This window comes from Sus scrofa, chromosome 2 (genome assembly GCF_054392235.1).
Source record: "Sus scrofa isolate SSC_HxYL_T2T_F1_AM1 chromosome 2, Sscrofa_HxYL_maternal_Yorkshire_Landrace_v2.0, whole genome shotgun sequence".
NCBI lineage: Eukaryota > Metazoa > Chordata > Mammalia > Artiodactyla > Suidae > Sus > Sus scrofa.
In genome coordinates this window covers 10,916,384-10,925,260 of record NC_139384.1, presented here as the reverse complement: position 1 = coordinate 10,925,260, position 8,877 = coordinate 10,916,384, and positions in this window count along the sequence as shown.

Genomic DNA, 8,877 nt, shown 5'->3' with positions numbered 1-8,877 from the left:
CTGATGGGGAAGCTCCAGTCAGAGTGAGGGCAGGAGATGGTGTAACTGCAGTCATTGGAGAACTAAGCAAAGCCAGCCACGGCTCACCTCATCTGCTTCAACTCTGCCGGGGGTGGGAGTTTCCGCCGTGGCTCAGTGGTAATGAACCCAACTAGTATCCATAAGGACACAGGTTCGATACCCGGCTCTATCAGTGAGCTAAGAGCAGCAGCTTAGAGCAAGAGAACTACAAGGGAGAGGCCTTGGGTTGGAGCTCCTGGTGGAGGGAAGGGATGTGAAGGATGGCAGGGCTAGGCAAGGAAGCCCCAACTCTCTCCTCCACTCCATCCACCCCTCCTTTTTTTGGTCTTTTTAGTGCTGCACCTGTGGCATGTGGAAGTTCCCAGGCTAGGGTTTCAATCGGAGCTGCAGCTGCCGGCCTACGCCACAGCCACAGCAATTCAGGATCTGAGCTGCATCTGTGACCTACACCACAGCTCACAGCAATGCCAGATCCTTAACCCACTGAGCGAGACCTGTGATGGTCTGAGGGGTTGGCACCTTCATGGGCCTGGGCCAGGCTGAGCCCAGAAGCTCCAGGAAGGCAACAGAGGGTGAACAGACCCAACAGACCCTTGTTTCAAGCCTAGTGAAGGCAGGTGTGGAAAAGCTGCTTGTGATGACTGGACAGAATCATTCTTGTCTTAGACACTTGCTGCGTAGTCAGCTCTGTCCTGTCAGGATTGTGGCCTCAATTACAGCACCAGGTAGAGTCCAGGGCCTCCCAGGCCTGAATCTGAGAGACAGCCTCTCCCCAAGGAAAGGCAGCATGCCAGGCAGAGAAAACAGAACAAGAGAACAAGAGATGGAGGAGTTCCCGTCATGGCTCAGTGGTTAATGAATCCGACTAGGAACCACGAGGTTGCGGGTTCGATCCCTGGCCTTGCTCAGTGTCTAAAGGATCCGGCATTGCTGTGAGTTGTGGTGTAGGTTACAGACACGGCTCGGATCCCACGTTGCTGTGGCTGTAGCGTAGGCTGGCGGCAACAGCTCCGATTGGACCCCTAGCCTGGGAACCTCCGTATGCCACGTGAATGGTCCTAGAAATAGTAAAAAGACGGGGAAAAAAAAAAAAAAGGTAGAGGGAGTTCAGACCATGAGCTTCAGAGAGCAGCGATAGCTGGGAATTGGGAAGCCAGCAAGGCTAATGGCCTGTGAAGGCCTGAGTCACAGAGATCGGAGTTCTGACCCAAAGCTCAGCTGCCATCATGGATGAGGGAACCCAGAGTTCCTGGGGCCAAATGAACCAAATCTGAAGGAGCTCCTCCCAGCCCCTCTGAGCCTCCCGGCCTCCCACAAAGGATGCTGGCTGCTTCTCCCATCGCCAGCCCCCTTCCCCCTCCCTCAGCCCCCAGGTCCACACAGAGGTTGTCAGCACAGGCTGAAAGGCAGCTTGTTGGCCCTGATGCCACAGTAGCCATGGTTGCCAGCAGGTCAGTACCAGCGCTGGCTGTGCTGCTGACCATCAGCTCATGTATGGCGTGGACTTTCGCCTGACTCATCAGCCTGGAAAGTCTTTGCTGACATGTAGAGCTTCTAGAGTGGGAAAGGTAGGGCTGGGTACCGAACCCAGCCTGGGTGGCATGTATGGGTCAGCCTCTGGCAGACGGAGAGAAGAATCAGGTGGGGAAGTACGCTTGGCTTCAGGCACCTCTCTGGCCTTTGGTGGGCATGTAGGGCATGCGTTTAGAGAGCTGGCACAAGGGGAACTGCAGGCTAGAGTCAGACCCGTGACTTTGATGCTATGCGGGTGTTTTCTAGGCATGACCTACTCCATGGTTTCTGTCTTCAGGATCCTGGTCACATGGGAGCCAGGCTGTTATAACCTCGGCTCTGCCTCTAGCTGTGTGATGTTGATGTATTGAACTCTCCTGGAGACCACTGAAGAGCTGAACTCTGGGAGTTCCCATCATGGCGCAGTGGTTAACGAATCCGACTAGGAACCACGAGGTTGTGGGTTCGGTCCCTGCCCTTGCTCAGTGGGTTAACGGTCCAGCGTTGCCGTGAGCTGTGGTGTAGGTTGCAGACGTGGCTCAGATCCCACGTTGCTGTGGCTCTGGTGTAGGCCGGTGGCTACAGCTCCAATTCGACCCCTAGCCTGGGAACCTCCATATGCCTCGGGAGCGGCCCAAGAAATGACAAAAAGACAAAAAAAAAAAAAGAGCTGAACTCTGCAGAAGGCAAATATCTGTGGACGCAGCCTTCTAAGTACAGGGTCTCCTTCAAAGACAAGATAAGGGGCTAATGCATTAACCATGTTATTCTATAAACAGCTGCATTAAAGTCCTGTGTACGCCCCTTTGATATCACTGAGAAGATAACCTCGTCATTGCCTATGCCTGTTCTTGCCCACTAATCTTGTCACCTTCCTTAATAAAAGTCACCTAGGTGCCTTTGTTCTGTGGAACAGAGTGCCTCCTGGTCCCCCACTTTCCAGGCGTAGAAGAGTCTTGTGTGTTTCATTGTACCACGCTGTCCTTCTTCCAGGATGCCCCATTTCCCTGCAGCTCTGGATGCAGCAGAGTGGCGCCCAATGCGGGGCTGGAGGAGAAGGTCTGCCACGAGCAGGAAAAAGTGAAACTACAGACGGCAGACATGGTAGGTAGCCTTGCCCTTGACGGAGTCGCGACCGTGAATAGGCAAGTAGAAACTTTAAACCACGATAACAATGGGGCGGAATCAATCACAGGAAACGAAACGTTATATTCGATTGTTTAAATGTACGCTGAGACAGTCAGAGGCTCGGGTAATAGAATCTGAGATAAAGGAATTGTTAGAAGCCTTGATTCAATATAACCCTTGGTTTCCAGACGTGGAAAGTTGGGATCTCGTGGAACAAAGTTTAAACCACGCCCGTCAGCCTGGGGCCTCTCTTCCTGTTTCTGTTTTTTCTAAATGAGGACTGGTAAGACATGTTCTAGAACGCTTGCAGGAGCATAAAGAAAAACCTATGCCTTCTGCTCCCCCGCCCAGACTGATCCCTTTCTTGATGAGAGTTTAAATAAGCCTTTAGCTGTGGAGGCAACACTGACTCCCCTTCAATCAGCCCTAAAATCTGCTCATCTAGAAGACTGGACCTTTTTAGCATGCCCTGTAATTATGGTCCCCAATCCTCCAGTCCCAGGACAAAATATCCATACACATAACCCTTTTGATTTTAAGGCTCTTAAAGCTCTTCAGGAAATTGTACTACAGAATGAAGCTTACAGCTCCCTTTGCTATGAATGTGCTGGAAAGCAAGGGGACACTTCAGCTTCCCCCAGGGGATTGACATATGGCAGCCAGAGCCTAGATGGTGGAGACTATTCAATTTGGAAGTCTAGTCTTTCAGATTTTTGTCAGGAACAGGCTCACTTAAATCAAAGCAACAATGTTCCAATTACTTTTGAAATGTTAGTTGGGACGGGCCCTTTTCTTGACTTAGCAAAGCAACTGACTTATGATCCTCAGGCATAATGGAATACTCCTATTTTTACTATCCCCCCAAAATCAGGTAAATGGAGGCTGTTGCATTATTTCAGAAAAATTAATAAAACAACGTACACTATGAGAGCCTTATAAACCTATGACTTGCCTTCTCCTACTGCAATTCCCTTAGACTGGGCTTTAATTGTTACAGATTTAAAGGATTGTATTTCACCATACCTTATCCCCTCAAGATAAATGTAGATTTGCTTTCTCTGTTCCTGCATTAAATAATAAAGCACCTATGAAATGATATCAGTGGAAAGTGTTGCCGCAGGGCATGAAAACAGCCCTACCATGTGCCAAGAATTTGTGGATCAAGCCTTAGCGCCTGTTAGACTTAAATACCCTGAGGCATATATTATTCACTACATGGATGATATTCTCTTCTCTGATCCAAAAGACCAACACGTTTTTAACATCTTGCTAGATACCAAAGTATGTCTTAATAAAAGGGGGCTTATTACAGCCCCAGATAAAATTCAAAAAACCCCTCCATTTCAACATTTAGCAACTTCGATAAAAGTCTGTACTATTCGGCCACAGAAAAAATGCAAATTTTCAAGGACCAATTGAATACATTAAATGATTTTCAAAAATTATTGGGAGATATTAATTGGCTATGACCTTATTTAGAAATTACTACAAATCAATTAACTCATCTTTTTAAAACACTGAAGGGCGAACCTGACCTTACCTCCCCACATACCTTGTCTCCTGCAGCCCTCAAAGAATTACAGCTGGTTTATGAAAAAATAAATGAGGCACAGTTGCAACATACTGATTATGATAATCTTATTTATCCTGATATGTTGCCTTCCATCAATTCACCTAGAGCAGCCCTAGTTCAGGAAATGCCACAGTTTGGCACTGTCAAATGGATCCATCTTTCTAGTCAAGAAGTAAAAACAGCAACACTTTCTGTGGATCTTAGAGCCAAAACTATTATCCAAGGCAGACTCATCCTAAACAATTGATCAGAGCAGATCCAAATGTTATACATGCCCCTCTAGACAAATTTATGAGAGAAACTTTCTTCCAAACCTCATGGCCACGCAGACTGCTTTAGCTGGATATGGAGGGGAACTTGATAATCATGCACCCCAAAATAATCTTATAACTTTCCTACAAGAGACCTCTTTTGTATTCCCAGAAGTCACCAGATCACAGCCTATTGCCAAAGCTCTTATTTTACAGACGGATCTTCAAATGGTGAAGCTGGTTTCTGAGGTCCAAATATTATTAAAATTATACAAACCTCTTACACTTCTGCTCAAAAAGCAGAACCAGTGGCTTGTTCAACAAGTTTTAAAAATAGTCTTGTATCCTTGTAATATTGTTTCAGATTCTCAAAATGTGGTACAATTAGTACAAAAACATGGAAAGAACTAAATGATGAAGGGTTATTTCAACTGTTTTTTTTTTGCCCACAACAAATTATTAGACAGAAGACATCACTATTTTTTTTTTGTCTTTTTGCCTTTTTTCTGGCCTACAGCAGAGACACAGCAACACAGGATCTGAGACGCGTCTGCGACCTACACCACAGCTCACGGCAACACCAGAGCCTTAACCCACTGAGCAAGGCCAGGGATTGAACCCACAACCCCGTGGTTCCTAGTTGGACTGAGCCACGACGGGAACTCCGACGTCACTATTTTTTATGACTCATATACATTCTCATACTTCTATACCAGGTCCTTTACATGATGGAAATCAAAAGGTAAACTGGCTTATAACTTTTTTTTTGTCTTTTAGGACTGCACCCGGGGAGGTTCCTATGCCCAGGAACCTCCCCTGGGCATATGGAGGTTCCCAGGCTTGGAGTCTAATTGGAGCTACAGCTGCCGGCCTACACCAGAGCCACAGTAACGTGGGATCTGAGCCGCATCTGTGACCTACACCACAGCTCATGGCAACGCCGGATACTTAATCCACTGAGCGAGGCCAGGGATCGAACCCGTTTCTAGTTGGATTCGTTTCTGCTGTGCCCCAAGGGGAACTCCTATAACTTCTATTTTTGAAACTGCTCTTGCTTCACGTGTACTTCTCCACCAACCCGCGGCAATGCGGCGTAGACAGTTTAGTCTGTCTTGCATGGTTGCCCAAGATATTATTAAATCCTGTCCATCGCGTCAAAGCTTAGCCCAGGTGTCTACCAGTGACAGAGTCGATCCCGGAGGACTAAAAAGTAATCAACTATGGCAAATGAATATTACTCACGTTAATGGTTTCGGTCGCTTCAAGTCTGTTCGTGTTATGGTTGACACATATTCCTCTGTTCACTTTTGGACATGTCCAAAACCATTGTTTGGGAGTTCCCGTCGTTTCACAGCGGTTAACGAATCCGACTAGGAACCATGAGGTTGTGGGTTCGATCCCTGCCCTTGCTCAGTGGATTAACGATCCGGCGTTGCCATGAGCTGTGGTGTAGGTTGCAGACGCGGCTCAGATCCCGCGTTGCTGTGTCTCTGGCGTAGGCCGGCGGCTACAGCTCTGATTCGACCCCTAGCCTGGGAACCTTCATATGCCTCAGGAGCGGCCCAAGAAATGGCAAAAAGGCAAAAAAACAAAAAACAAAACAAAAAAAACCCCATTGTTTGGAAGCTTTTGCTGTTTGGGTCTTCCACAAGGTATTAAAACTGATAATGGTTCTGCTTATGCTAGTAAGGCTTTTGCTGAATTTTGTTAAATTGGGTATTTTACATGTCCCTGGCATCCCTTATAATCCTCAGGAATAAACTACAGTAGAACGTGCACATGACAAATTGAAACTCCAACTTAAAAAACAAAAGGGGGAACAAGAAGGCTCCTCCCCCACACGATTATTAAGACAAACTTTGCTTACTTTAGATTTTTTCCCCTATAATGAACAAGGAATAAATCCCACAGAACGTCAGCGTATTCCTGGTACCTCCCTGTTAGTATACTGGAAAACACCTGAGGAAAATATATGGCAAGGCCCTAATCTTTTAATAACTTGGGGAAGAGGGTATGCTTGTGTCTTTCCAGAAACAGTGGCTACACCTTTTTGGATTCCTGGCAGGTGTGTGAAAGAGTGGCATGAAGGAAGGCCATGTGACACGCAACTTCCAACGAGTGACACTGGGAGGCTGGGGTCAACGTAATGCTACATTAGATATTTTGGCTTTACAAAAGGACACGCCATTCTTGCAGTCCATTTTATAAGCCAGGCTTCCCCGACAGACGAAAACTACAAAAATTAGAACAGGGCCCACACATTCCACTCCTGGTCTTTCTTGACATGGCCTTTAAGGTCTCAGGGAAGAGGCGTGTTTTACAGCTGTACCTTATTCATGGCTGAAACTTCGCAATGGGAAATATGAGGTCTTTATTTTGCTTGTTTGTGTGTGTCTTTGTGTGTGCTGTGTATGTATGGCGTTGCCAAAATTAATTCATAAAAGAGCTCTCCTTAATTGGCTTAAAGGAAATTAAGCGCTTACATAAATTCTCAAAAAACATACGGTAAACTCATTTTTGGTTCATGTGAACTGGAAAATAGTATTTCATATTCATCATTAGATGTTAATATTAATGTTTGTTGATCTAATTAATACAGACATGTCTTTAGAGTGATCAATATAATACCTTTTTTTTTTGTCTTTTTACCTTTTTTGGGGCCGCTCCTGCGGCATATGGAGGTTCCCAGGCTGGGGGTCAAATCGGAGCTGTAGCCACCGGCCTATGCCAGAGCCACAGCAACTTGGGATCCGAGCCATGTCTGCAACATGCACCACAGCTCATGGCAACACCAGATCCTTAACCCACTGAGCAAGGTCAGGGATCGAACCCACAACCTCATGGTTCCTAGTCGGATTCGTTAACCAATGAGCCACGACGGGAACCCCAGTATAATACCTATTGTACCTAGGTTTGATTAAAGTCAAATGAGCTACTGAGACTTCAGTAAACCAGAGACCCTAAAGTCATTTAAGACTATTAATGGGTATTAATGGTTCAGTGCCATCCTGAGATGTTCTGTATAAGAAAACTCATGCTTTTAGAAATTACTAAAGACAGTCCATGGTTGCTTCAGAAAAGTAGGAAAAGTAAGCGAGCGCAAAACTTGAATTTGGATTTGGTCTCTCTCTGTTAAAAGAAGGTTTTCTTAAAAGGCTGCTTTTGATAACCGATTCTGTGAATTTCTTTGCCTTTAATTTGTATTTGCTTTGGAAATCCTTTGCTACTTTGGTGGTGATGCTCTGGTGAAAACGCAAGTGTTTCCTGTAAGCACGCTCATCATTTTGATGGGTAATTTTGACAAGCCATACTTCAGTTGTATATAGATTTCTGTTGACACAACTGTGTCAGAAGGGTCTGTTTATCGAAACTAATGCCCAAAATATGTAAACGATGAAGGGCCTTGAAGTGAGTGCTAAGTTCCCTGTACTTTCCCTGGAGGGAAGCCATCTAAGCAGTGACTTTCTTGGATACCAAAATCTAGTCCAAATTTGCCCAATTTCAGACTTCTGCCCTCCCCTGAAGCCACCTCCTAATATGAGAAGGCATCGGAGCCTGGAGAACAGTTGAGTCAGATCTGATGAGGATGATAACAGCTTTTTTGACCTGTGGCAGGAAGCCGAGCTGTTCGGTGGCCCATCAGGTTTGCCCTCTTCCTGCCTTTGGAGAGAGCCAGGGACTGGGGCTGGGGCTGGGGCTTTGGCGGCAGCTGGCTGGGACCCAAGGGGATCCCCTCTTTCTCCCTCTACCCCGGTCTCCTTCATCTTTACACCGAGATCGCGGCCCTTGGCCATAAATAAAAAAGGAGCCTACTTCGCAGCCTGTGTCTTCTTTGGCTTACGTAAGACTCATCTCTGTAAAGCGTGATCCCAGGCCCCGATATTTCTGTAAGGGTATTTTATGTAAAAACTGCCATTCTGTCCCAGCAGTAGGAAGACTATGTACCCAGATCCACTTTCGAAGGAAAAGAAGTAAAATGCCAGATTATTTACATGTGTATTTTTAAAATGTTTAAATCATTGCTAAACTAATATTAAAAAAGAAGAAGAAAAAGAAAGGAAAAAAAAAAAAAAAAAAAGCATGCACAGAGGCCAAAAATAAAATAAGAGCAAAGACTCTGGGAAGCGAAACCTGCTTCTATTCTGGGGATTTCTGCAGAAGCCTGGAGGTCTTGCTGTTCTGCTTTGATGAACACAGGGGACTGCACTTGGGCCCAGAGGGTGCCAGAGGTGAGGGGCCTAGACGGAGGCCTCCTATCCAAGCTGGGACTTGGAGGGCTTCATCCTCAGGCCAGAATGAAGGAGGAAGAAACCCACTGCACAGAAGGGGGAAGCAAAGGATCTTGCAGACTTTGATCTTGGTGCTGGCTGGCTGGATGGAAAAAAACAAAAA